At 39.4% G+C, this 13,218-nt stretch overlaps 2 long non-coding RNA genes across 2 annotated transcripts; both read right to left on the minus strand.

Moving 5' to 3' along the window:
- Nucleotides 1-860: 860 nt before the first annotated feature.
- On the minus strand, nt 861-7,470 carry LOC144616426 (uncharacterized). Its single transcript, XR_013555781.2, has 4 exons — nt 5,705-7,470; nt 4,223-4,419; nt 2,276-2,311; nt 861-1,143 (listed from the first exon to the last, which is right to left on the minus strand). It is a non-coding gene; the product is annotated as an uncharacterized LOC144616426 (long non-coding RNA).
- A 75-nt stretch (nt 7,471-7,545) lies between these two features.
- LOC132666495 (uncharacterized) lies at nt 7,546-11,463 on the minus strand. The gene is made up of 4 exons (XR_009604689.3): nt 11,314-11,463; nt 9,822-9,951; nt 8,201-8,327; nt 7,546-7,712 (listed from the first exon to the last, which is right to left on the minus strand). It is a non-coding gene; the product is annotated as an uncharacterized LOC132666495 (long non-coding RNA).
- Nucleotides 11,464-13,218: the final 1,755 nt, after the last annotated feature.

Consider the following 13,218-nt stretch of genomic DNA (forward strand, 5'->3'; position numbering starts at 1 on the left):
TAAATGGATTCTTTCAGGAAGGCAAAGGGGAAAGTCCCTACCTTGGACCGCAAACATTTGGCTCTGGAGGAGGTAAGTCTTATCATCTTCTGAATGAGAACATATGGCTGCAGGTCTAACCCCCTTGCAATTGTAAGGAGCAGATGAGTCAAGGAAGAGGAGACATTCTATGGTGTGCCTTTTTCCTTTGCTTAAGAAGACAGACTGTCCAGAAGTTGAAAATATTCATGGATCACTGTTTCCCTGACATTCCGTTATATGAATTTACCACATTTGATTTGTCCATTCTTCTGTTGATGGGCCTTTGGGTTATTGCTTGTTATTGGGCTGTAAGAGTCCTTTATGTATTGTGGATATCAGATATGTATGTTGCAAATATTTTCTCCCAGTTCGTGGCTTGCCTTTTAGTTTTTACAATCATGTCTGCAAGAGCAAAATTTGTAATTTTGAGAAAGTCTATTTTTTCAATCTTTTCCTTTGTGGTTGTGTTTTGATGTCTCATCTTCAGAAATCTTTGTGTATTCCAAAGTTGAAAATGTTTTCTAGAAATTCTGTAGTTTTACCTTTTACAATTAAATCCACAATACACCGTAAGTTAGTTTTTATGGATTGTATCAGGAAAAAGTAGAGATTAATTCTTTATCTCAGGCAGCTGTCCTTTATTTCTGTTCTATTTGTTGAACAGATTTTCAGTCCACGTGAAATTGCTTTGGTCACTTTTTTTTTTGGAAATCTGTTGACCATATGTGTATGCGTCTATTTCTGGATCTCTATTCTTCTCATTGGTCTATTTGTTTATTTTGAGACGAATACCACATTAAAAAAAATAAACTTTTTTGTTTTTATTTATGGACTTTGTACAGAAAATTTGCAAAGGCAGTACAAGGAATTTGCATACTTCTCACCCAGTTACATTACCACAGTAAATTTTCTAAACTAAGCAAGTCACACTGGCATATTACTGTTCAGTAAACTTCAGACTGTATTTGGATTTCTCTGATTTTCTTTCCATTGCTGTTCCAGGATCCAATGTAGGGTACCATGTTGACATGTTTCCTCAGTCTCCTCTGGTCTGTGATATTTTCTCAATTTTTCTGTGTTTTGCATGACCATGGCGGTCTTAAGGAGTACTGGCCACGTATCCTGTAGACTGAAAAAATATCTATGGGTAAATATTAATGTGAGAGTTTATCAGGGTTTCTAGACATGAATTCAATTTCCAAAAAAACAATTGCATGTCTACACACCAACTAGTAGAATGTATTAAATTCTAATGAGTGACATCGAAGGATATTTTTCTGGACAGAGAAATGTAGATTGTGGTTATGGGTTGAGAAATCAATATCTGTTAAAATTAGGTCATAGATACAATGCAATACCAATGAAAATTTTAACAGATTTTTGTGAAAGGTGATTATAAAAGTCTTGACAAGGTGATTATAAAATTCATGTCAAATCTCAAAGGTCCAGAATTAATAAAGACATCTTTCCAAAAGTTCAGATGGGAGGACTTCCCCTTTCACGTGTGAAGAGCTATTATAAAGGTACAGTAAGATCATGTGGTAGAATAAAGGATCAATGAAACAGTCTATGGAGTCCAGCATTTACACACATTTGATAAAAGAGAATATTTTAGATGAGTGGGGAAAGAATGGGATTTTCGGTGAATGGTTCTGGGAAAATTGGTGTTAGCAGGTTTGTTTCTTCTGAGAGGGGGAGTAAGGGGGAATCTGTTCCAGGCATCTCCCCTAAGCTTCTGGTGGTTTGCTGGTAATCTTTGGTGTTCCATGGCTTGTAGATACATGACCCCAATCTGTTAACCTTGTGCCACATCACCTACAAAAATAATTTGAGGTGGATTAAAGAAAGAGCTGTTATAGGTTAAATGATGTCCCCTCCCCAGTTCTCAGAAAATGAACTAAGTTGGAAATAAGGTTGTTGCAGATGTGAATTAGTTAAGTTCAGATGAGGTCATACGGGAGGAGGATGTGTCTTTAATCCAATATAACTGGCGTCCTTGTAAAAAGGAGAAATTTGGATGCAAACATGCACACAGGGAGAAGCCATATGAACATAAAGGCACAGATTGGGGTCATGCATCTACAAGCCATAGAACACCAGAGATTACCAGTAAACCACCAGAAGTTTAGGGGAGATGCCTGGAAGAGATTCCCCCTCATTCCCCCTCTCAGAAGAAACAAACCTGCTGATACCTTGATTTTAGACTTCTAGCTTCTGGAACCAAGAGATAATAAATTGATGTCATTTAACCCACCTTTGTGACGGCAGCACTAACAAACCAATCCAAGAGCTGTGAAGGCAAAGCCAAAAAAGATTTTAGAAGACAGTATAGTAGAGTATCTATATCAACTTAGAGGAGGAAAGCATTTCTTAAGCATAGAAAGCATTAACTATAAACAAAAAAATTGATAAGTTTGACTACATTAAAATTAAGAATTTCTGCTCATCAAAAGGCAATGAAAGAGAGTTAAGAGACAAGCTACAAATTGGAAGACTATATATGCACCATATGTAGCATAATGTATCATGTATATTATATAGAATATATATTGTATATACATATATTCTGTATACATATATGTATATTATATATACATTTATTATATATTATTATATATATTATATTATATATTATATAATTATATTATATATAATTTTATATTATATATTATATAATTATATTATATATAATTATATATTATATATATTATATTATATATAATTATATATAATAATATTATATTATATATAATGTATATTATATTATATATAATACATATTGACTTCAATATGTATATTATATATATTATATATTATATAATACATATACATATTATATGTATGTATATTATACATAATATTATATATAATATATATTATTATATATTATATATAATACATATACATATTATATATAATATACATGTATATATATTTCTGGATACTAAACAATTTTCATTTAATTTCAAAGAGCACTTTTCACTAAGAGATTTGTGATGTTGTTTTGGTCATTTCTTTTCTATTCTGAGGTTCAGAATTACTGTGGAAAATGGAACACTAGTCCTAGAAGAAACAATGGCTTCCGGTAGGGTTTATAAACACCCACAGAAGTTATGTTCATCAGTACCATAACGAATGGTGGCAATAAAGAAGATGAAAATTCTTGAAAATATTGAATGACCTTGGCATTTATGATCACCAGAAAGTTCTCAATGCAACAACTGTTGGTATAATAAGTCCAGCCGGTGGTTGCACCTGCTGGGAATGCTAATTAGCTAGAGTAGGTTAAAAGAAACCAAAGACTCCTCTTTTCTGGTATGGAAAGACAAAGCACAATACTAATAATTTGCTTTAGTCCAAATCCAGAGGTAGTCTGGCTTTACTTGGTAGTAGCATAGTTCCCTCTGCTGGGTAATTTAGGGAATTCAGATCTGAAGACTTTTTTAGGTTGGCACATAGCTCATTGCAGAGTTTATTTCAAAAGGAAAGACCAAGATAATACTGAAGAAGAATGAAACTGGGCAAGTTACACCAAGATATCAAAGCTTACTGCAAAGCTCTAAATTAGTAACTTAGAATTCATTAAAATTAACAACTGCTGTTCATCAAAAATACTGTTAGAGAGTGAAAGAGAAGCAGAAGATATTTGCAACGTATACGTATGTGGAAAGAATGCAGAAAATATGAATAACCCCTACAGACCGATGAGAAAAAGGTAGACTACCCAATATAAAAAGGGGCAAAAGTTTTAACAGGTACTTTAACAAAAAAAAGCGAGTAAAATGACAACAGGCCTTTGAACATCAGCCTCATCAGTCATCAGGGCAACACAAACTAAAAGTGCAAAGGGATACTAATACCTTCCCAATATGATGGTTAAATGATACCCAGTGTTGGTGAAAAGTTAGAGCAACCAGGACTCTCATATATTGTTGGTGAAGTGTTAAATTGGTACAGCTACCTTGGAAAACTGTTTAGCAAAACTGCTTCTAAAAAGGACCGGGTTCAGGGATAGATGATCTGTGTAGTCGCACGGGGCCTGAAGCTCAGCAGAGCTCTATTGCATGGTTTAATGCCCTGCTGGCCACATCTTGAAATTCTGAATGATTTTCTCTTTAAACGTGTTTTTGTTTGTCTGTTTGTGTTTTGTTTTGCTTTGTTTTTGGTAAGTGAATTCTTGTCGCGAGTAGGGACCATGCACCTGAGCAGGGAGGTAGCTATAGCCTGTGGGTCTGCCATTGTTCTTTGCTGCCTCAGTCACCTACAGCATAACACCATGCCCGCGAGCACCAAATTCTGCGCAGCCCACGCCTGAGCGGTCACTCAAAGGAGTACAGGGTGTATGGGTGCTGCTGACTTCCCCAAGGAGCCTCGTTTCCACCAGAACCAGAACTTGCCCTGAATGTAGAAAGAAGGCAGTGCTGTTTTCAGAAACATGAAAAACCAAAGAATCCTGTCACATCCTTTCTTACTGATGTCACTTCCCTGCATTAGCCAAACACATATGCTAGAAATAAGAACATGGAAGGAAAGGAAAAGATAGGGCAACCTACAGTTCTTTATCTTTTTAGTCCTTCTTTCTCACCAGTAGGCGGAGGGTAGGAAGTGTTGGTATAATGTGCACATACCAAGAAACAAAATAAAAATATCTGATTTAGGAGGTGCCTGGGTGGCTCAGTCGGTTAAGCTTCTGACTTTGGCTCAGGTCATGGTTCGTGGGTTCGAGCCCCAGTGTCAGGTTCTGTGCTGACTGCTCAGAACCTGGAGCCTGCTTTGGATTCTGTGTCTCCCCTTCTCTCTGCCCCTCCCTTGCTCACGCTCTGTCTATCTCATTCTCTCTAGCTTGAAAATAAATAAACATTAAAAAAATCTGATTCACAAAATGGAAGAACATAAGGTAAGGAAAACAAAAAATAATATAAAAACAGGGACAAAACATAATATAGATAACAAACTGAGAGTTTCTGGAGGGTTCGTGAGTAGGGGGATGGGCTAAATGGGCAAGGGGCATTCAGGAAGGCACTTGTTGGGATGAGCACTGGGTGTTATATGTAGGGGATGAATCACTGGAATCTACTCCTGAAATCATTATTGCACTATTTGTTAACTAACTTGGATGTAAATTAAAAAAAATATATATCTGGGGCGCCTGGGTGGCGCAGTCGGTTAAGCGTCCGACTTCAGCCAGGTCACGATCTCGCGGTCTGTGAGTTCGAGCCCCGCGTCAGGCTCTGGGCTGATGGCTCGGAGCCTGGAGCCTGTTTCCGATTCTGTGTCTCCCTCTCTCTCTGCCCCTCCCCTGTTCATGCTCTGTCTCTCTCTGTCCCAAAAATAAAAATAAAAAACGTTGAAAAAAAAAAAAATATATCTGATTTAGTTCAATGCAGCATTTTCAGTGTTCTGTTAAGAATGGGATCCATATGCACGTACAGCTACGAAATACAAACTGTGTAATTGCGGTGATTCTCATACAGATGAAATGCTTTTACATTTGCATTTAAAACTGCCAATGAACAGTATAACAGGGAATGGTGAAATCCATGCTAATATCTAAATGTTTTAATTTTTCTTTACTTAAAGAGACATTAAATGGCAAATAAAAGAACACAACAAGTTGAGAGGGATCGTGGAAAAGAGGAAAGAGTTTTATGTTTTAGTACCTCGGACGGCACTTTCCCCTTACCTTTTAAGCAAGAAGCCTTGCATTTTCATTTTGCACTGAGCCCTGCAGATTATGTAGCTGGCCCAGTTTATGAATCAGTGATTTTAATCCTGGAGACGTACTCAACAAAAATGAATGCTTACTTTTGCCAAAAGACACGTATGAAAATGTTAGTAACAGATTTATTCATAATAACCCCAACTAAAAAATAACCCAAAAGTTTACCAACAGTAGAACATATCAACCGTATATGTATATATCTATACTAGAATACTAGCATACTAACAATATTGGCAATAATAATAGCAATGAAAACAGATTATTGCAACAAACAGCAATATGAGTGAATCTGACAGATGTGATGTTAAACAAAAGAAGTCAGACATAAAAAGAATATATACTCTGTGATTTCATGTATGAGTTCAAAAAACAGACTAAACTAAATACATGCATAATGACAGGCAGAATAATGATTACCTTTTGGGGGTTGTGAGAGGGAGGGCAAAAGAGAGACTTCTGAGGAGCTGGGAATGTTTTATATGTTAACCTGGGTGGTAGTTAAATTTATGCGTATGTAACATATGTAAAAATTAAGCCAGTTGAACCCTTAAAGATATGTGTAAGTCACGCCTCAAAAAGAGGGAAAGGAATAAATTATCTTTCTCAAAATTGTGTCCTTATTATATACCATGATAATTGTGAAACTTTCTGCATTGTGTGTGTGTGAGAAAGAGAGATACAGAGGACAGAGAGACAGAGGTAATGCCCTTAGCTACCACTGGGTGGCCTATTGTTCCTGTTCCTGTTGAGTGCACTTGGGTAAGAAACCTAAGGAAGCATGTATCTGTCTACATTCCCGACTGTTCGCCTTTTCATTGACATAAACTGTTTGTAAGTAGTGGCATTTTGTTATTATAGGGCACTATTTTATTTTAGGTCTGAATTCCTAATTTGAAGATCGCCTGTAATTAACTTTTGCACTCTTCTGTCTAAAGTGTGCAAGTTGAGTTTAGGCTCATAGCTTAGGCGTTAATGTATAATTGCTTTCCTGTATAATTATTTTTATTTCAATACTGATGATCTCATTTTCTTTAAAAAGTTTATTTATGGGGCGCCTGCGTGGCTCAGTCGGTTGAGAGTCGGATTTCGTCTCAGGTCATGACCTCACGGTTGGTGAGTTCAAGCCCCGAGTCGGGCTCTGTGCAGACAGCTCGGAGCCTGGGTCCTGCTTCGGATTCTGTGTCTTCCTCTCTCTCTCTGCCCCTCCCCAGCTTGTACTCTGTCTCTCCCTCTCTCAAAAATAAATAAACATTAAAAAAAAATTTTTTTTAATGTTTATTTATTTATACTTGAGAGAGAGAGAGAGCATGAGTGGGGAAGGGGCAGAGAGAGAGGGAGACAGAGAATCCCAAGCAGGCTCTGAACTGTCAGCACAGAGCCCAATGAGGGGCTTGAACTCATGAACCAGGAGATCATGACCTGAGCTGAGGTCAGATGCTTAGCCAACTGAGCCACCCAGGCGCCCTGTGATGATCCCATTTTTAATTTTCTCTAGAATCTTGATTTCATATGACAGTTATTTTTATCACTTGCTTTTTTTCTATGTTTGGAATGTTCCTCCTCTGACATACACATTATTTGACCCTTAATTTCAGGGTGCTGCTCAAATGTGCTCAGAGAGACCTTGTATGATCACCACACCAAATAACACCAATCCCCTTGTCAGGTTCTATGTTCTTACCTTGTTTCTCTTGTTTCTTTTCCCCCTTCCTTCTTCCTTCCTTCCTTCCTTCCTTCCTTCCTTCCTTCCTCCCTCCCTCTCTCCCTCCCTCCTGCCTCCCTCCCTCCCTCCTCTTTCTTTCTTTCTTTCTTTCTTTCTTTCTTTCTTTCAGCACTTAAGATGACTTGAGATGTCTATATATGTATGTATATTACTGTCTTGTCTTCTCCGGTAAGAATGTAACCTCCAAGAGGGTAAGAATTCTTCTGTTGCTCACTGCTTGGCACCTAGTAGGTGCATGATGACCATCTGTTGAAGGAATGACAAAGCTTGGTCTCAAAACCAAGAACAAATATAATTTTGGAATTTTACATTTTCTCATCTGTTGAACATTAACATCTCTTAAATTTTTGATGCAATTTAAAACATTGCAACTCTGGAGAGAGATGAATGATTATGCCGAAAGAAAAACCCAGAGATGAGGAAAGATAAATATGATTGGTAGAACCCGGTTGGTCTGAAATGGGAATCTTCCTGGAGTTTCGGAGGGTTCCAAGGTTGGAAGGACAAAGCAGAAGTGAGCATCTAGGGAGAAGAGTGAGCCTCATGGTCGCGTGCACCGCACGCACGTCAGAAATGCACCCCGCTTGCCACTGGATGTCACTGTTCGCTCACGCTCTGGAGTGGGGTGTCTTTCCCCAGTCCCTCTGTGCATGAATATGTAATGTGTTAGTTTACAACCGTGACAGAGGGCACAGACTCACCTGTGCAGGCTGCCTCAATATGGGACCACTTACTGTTCCTCCATAAAATTGATGTTCGGTTCTGAGGGGCACAGAAAGGTGTAGAAGACGTGAGGGATCTCGAGGGCGGCTCTCCACTTGGGTCTCAGCCTTACAGCCAGGCTCAGGAGCAGGAACGCAGCTGCCAGGAGGAACAGAAGTGCCATTTATCTTTCATTCAAGAGTGACTGACTCTTCTACAGGCCCAGACTTGGAAGCAAGGACAAGGAGTTATTTGGGTTTCACAACTGGTTTAGATTACATTGGAAGATAACTCTAAGATCCTTCCATTAAAACAAAACAAAACAAAACAAAACAATACAGGAAATGACAAGTAGGGCTTAATGAGTAGGTTATGTCAGAACACGACAGTTGCTCTCACTTTGAAAGAACTTAACAGCTCGAGGTGACAGCTTGACTCAAAAGTGTATCTTCAGCCAGTCCCATTAAGCTGTTCAACCGAAGACGTTACCTGTTTGCCTCCCGTGCTTACCCCCACATATAAACAATAAAGTAGGCAAGTTGCTACAGCCTTCTTACCCACTGCTTCCCTCCTGCCCCTTTAAGCCTATACTCATATTTATCCTTCATATCAAGGTATAAATATAGGCATTTGCTACGCCCCCATTAGGAGTATTTCCTTTAAAACTCACTTGTTCAATTTTTCAACAACTATTTATTGAGTACCACCTTCTAAGACTGAGCACTGTTTTAAGAGCTGGGGACACAGCAGTGACAAAGGACATTAAGTCTCTGTTAACAGTGGAGCCCACCTTCTAGTGTCTAAACAGAGATTAAAATCTTAAACTAAAGGGAAATGGCCCAGGTTGTTTCTGTTGACGTCAACCAGTAAGTGGAGATGCGTTGGCCTTCCCATCACCCGAGAGGGTGGTTTGACAGCTCGGTGAGTGAAGAAGGCTCTGGAGAGAATCACCGCATCCCAGCATGGGCCACTCCATCTACCTTCATGAGTGCACGGACTCACTGCACAGGCCTCTTCACAATGTGGGATCACTTACTGTTCCTGCACAAAATTGACTTTGGGTTCTTGAGCAGTGCAGACAACCTTTCCTCCTGTACATTTTCTTTCTCTCCAGTCGGTTCACAAATAGCAGAAGAGATTTTTCTTTTTTTAAGGCAAATCTCTGCTTGTAGCTTTCTTGCTTCAAACCCTTCAGTGGTTTATCATCACTCTTAGGATAACAACAGTCTCTGCTGTGCTGTGACTTGGCCCCTGCCTTTGCCTCCAGCCTCCTCTGGTTCCTTTCTTCCCCTATTTCATTTCCACTCTCTAGAGATTTATCGGCCACTCTCAGTTCCCCTCAGTGCCAGGCACGTTTCTGTACCAAAGGTTCTGTAGATGCTATTTCCTTTGTCTGGATGGCTCTTTTGTAACCATCTTCCCCCTCACACACATACCCCTTAGGGTTGGCTTGAACTCCAGTCACTTCTGCAATGAAGTCTGTCTCCCTCAATGAATCAGGTTTCCCCTATTCCGTAGTCCTGATCCCCACTGCACCTCTCAGATGCCTGAGCCTGTGCACTGCCTTTCCTGTCATCCTATCCCAGTTCACCATCGCTGAACCCTTTGGCAGTTGACCCATACAATGTACCAGGGTATCATTTTTCTACTTACCACCCTTGGTGGGGTCCTCATTGCCAGCCGGCCAGTGGACAATCTATCTCCAAGATCCCATATCAGAGTCTACTTCCCGGAAACCATTGCTGTAACCAAGTGTCTTTAGTCGGGTCCTCTGGTAAGAGCTCTGAAATGGAGACTTATGGTTGGTTGTTTATTGGTGAATGCACCAAGGATTAACACTGGTGATGGACTGAGGAAAGCAGTCTGGGTAAAGTGGGGCTGAGGTGTGATGTAGTTGTAACAGAAGCTTCAGCCAGCCCCATCAGGGGCTCTGGAGCCGGGAGGGCCCTTTACGGTTGTCGCAATTGAAGCAAGGGGCTGCTGGGCTTTGTAACTCTACCTCCGTGAGTCACTGGTGGGGGGGTGGGTAGCTGCTCCAGAGGGAAGCATAAACTTGGGTAAGGCAGCTTCTTTCAGCCAAGAACAGTTCCCTGGGAAGGACACACCTATGACAGCCAACAACTCTGGCAGCAGAAAAAGGAATATCTCCGTCTGAAGTGTAGATCTGGTTGGTACAGTGTAATGTCCATTCTGGCAACATAGCCAGGCTTTTCACACATGGGGCTTTAAGAAATCATTGATGGGCTCTTTCATTTCTGTGAAACACAAACCTGCTTCCCTGAACTGATCCTACTTTGTTACTCTCTTTACTTTTAGAGTCCATCTTTGTTGACATATTGTCTCTGCCTTTTATTGTTTTGAACCTAGAGCACAAGTTTCCCTGGTAGAAAAGGAAAACTTGACTAGAAAGCTTTCTATATACCAGACACAGAGCTGGGTACTCTAGGTATGTCCTCTTTTCAAACACTAAGCTTTATTAGCGTTTTCTCCCAAACTCTGTTGGACCCTTAACTACCTCTTTGTTTCCCCATTTTATTTCTGAGATTTTCGTAAAGGTGTTCTAAAATTTCACTTTGAAATGAAAACTTCTAGTGGTAGTGTATATGCTAGATGCAGTAATAAGATGAAAACTAGCCAAAACGTGACAAAAGGTATTTTACCATTATATTTAATATATTATGAATTACTTCATTAGTTTTTAAGTTGCTAAAACTGATGCATCCTTACTACTTAACATGAACTTTGCCTTCGCAAGAACTTTTAATATCTGCCTTATACGTTTTTGTATGTATATTATCTGCAGATTTCTGCAAACAATAATCGCAAACAGGAATGGATTTTTAAATGATTTCACAGCTCTCCAGAAGCATGCTAAATCCTATACCGTGCATTCTATAATTCTGAATGGGATATTTATTTCTAGCCCCTTGTAGTCCCAACTGCGTAGTGAAAATTGAAATGTATATCACCTGGATTGCCATGATATTCTTTTGTCTATTGACCTAATATTTTTAAAAACTTTGGATCATTATATATATTTTTTCTTTTTCATGTTTAGAAAGAGAAAGCACATGCAAGCAGAAATGAGGGGCAGAGGGAGAGAGAGAGAATCTAAACAGGCTCCAGACTCAGTGCGGAGACCTACCCGGGGCTTGATCCTGTGACATGATCCCATGATCCTGAGATCATGACCTGAGCCAAAATCAAGAGTCAGACACCCAACCGACTGAGCCACCTGGGTGCCCCTAGATCGTTATATGGTGATCTTAGAGTCTGTTCACTATTTTTAGCTGTGTTTCCATATGAATCAGCTATTCCAATAGTCAGTCTAGTGGGATTAGCACAGGATGAGAAGTAGCCTTGGTGACCAGAATCTAGTGTGGGTTCTAGAATGAACCTCTGTGTTCTCTTATGTGAAAAAGAGCTAATATTTATATCAGATAGTGCTGTGAGATCAGTTAAGAAAACCTATGTAGAAGAGCTTTGAAAACAGTGAGATTTTAAAATGAAACCATTATTACTAAAAAGAAACATATAAGGAGAAAGAAATGTAAAATACACTAATTGACTGTGTACTGTGTACCAGGTACTTTATACAGATTATTTCACAACTATGCTAAGGGGCAGGTATTATCATCCCCATTTTAAGGATGAGAACACTGAGGCAGAAAGAGCTTAAATAACCTCTTAAGGCCACTGACTAGTAAGTGTATGAGCCATGATTAACGCTTAGTTTAGGATTCCAAGCCCCGCCTTTCGTTCGCTTCACCAAAGTTGGTTTCCAATTAATTGTGTATAATCTGTGCAGATCGGTTTACTACTGTAAGTTTTTCCATCCCTTCTCCCACCCATCTCTTTCCTAGTCATCTCCAGTAGAGCTCCTTGAAATCTCACGGAGGCAGTGGGTTACGATGTAAAATCTCTTGCTTTGGGCATTGCGGTTTACCTTGTCTCTCATATTTGTTTTAGCTCAAGAAATCTGAACTCGAGAATGCGTATTACCACTGCTAGTCATGTGTACCTTTCTATATCTAATTTCAGTCCTTGGAGGGAAGAAATTGGTTTGAGGATGCATCTCACAGGTCAGTTCCAGAAGGTCAGGAGGTGCAAATGAGCTGAGCTGTTGATTCAGCTGAAGTAATTCTGATGAGCACATGCTTGCATGCGGGTCTATAATGTGGTTCATCTCCATAAAATCCCAAGCTTTATGGGTTTGAAAGCATTAACTCATGTCTTAGGAACATCCCACATAGATTATTATAATTCTTGGTATGCTGCCTGACCATCTGCTTACCTACAGGAATTACAATCAGAAAGAATGGCCCCGCTCAAATCTAGGCTCAGAAAAGAAATATGAGAATACCTGAGTCTTTTTGTTTTGTTGAAACAGCACTATTTTTGTACACCCTGCCCAGCATAATAATAAAAAGTATGTTAACCTGGGATTTTTTCTTGCTTCAAATTGATTAGAGTAGGACCGTAAAGTTCTTTCTCCTCTTGTTTTTTTTTTTTTTTATGAGAATGTATCAACGATCTCATGCAGCATGCCTGTAAATTAGTGATATTTAAATGTTTGTTGCCTTGTATTCTACAAAGGTGTCTACCTAATTTCCGTTTGCAGATTTAGCTAAATCACAGGGAAAAAATTTACGGCAGCTCTATTGGGTCACCTAGGCATGGTTTTAGTGGAAGAAAGGAAAAATGTGAAGCGGAATAAGCAGATTCTCTTTATTTCCTTTACCTCTGATAATGAAATATTAATTTTTTATGCACTTTGATAGCTAAATAACTATCAGATTGTTCCTTAGATAGCTAAGTAACTGACAGGAAAAACTCAGCATACTCCAGCAAAGAGTTGGTAGGACCTAAAGAATGTCATGGTTATTAAGACTATAATGAGGGGTGCCTGGGTGGCTCAATCGGCTGATGAGGGGCGCCTGGGTGGCTCAGTCAGCCAAGCATCCGACTTCTGCTCAGGTCATGATCTCACAGTTTGTGGGTTTGAGCCCCACATTGGGCTCTGTGCTGACAGCTTGGAGCCTGGAGCCTG

The sequence above is a fragment of the Panthera onca genome, chromosome B2 (genome assembly GCF_046562875.1).
Source record: "Panthera onca isolate mPanOnc1 chromosome B2, mPanOnc1 haplotype 2, whole genome shotgun sequence".
NCBI lineage: Eukaryota > Metazoa > Chordata > Mammalia > Carnivora > Felidae > Panthera > Panthera onca.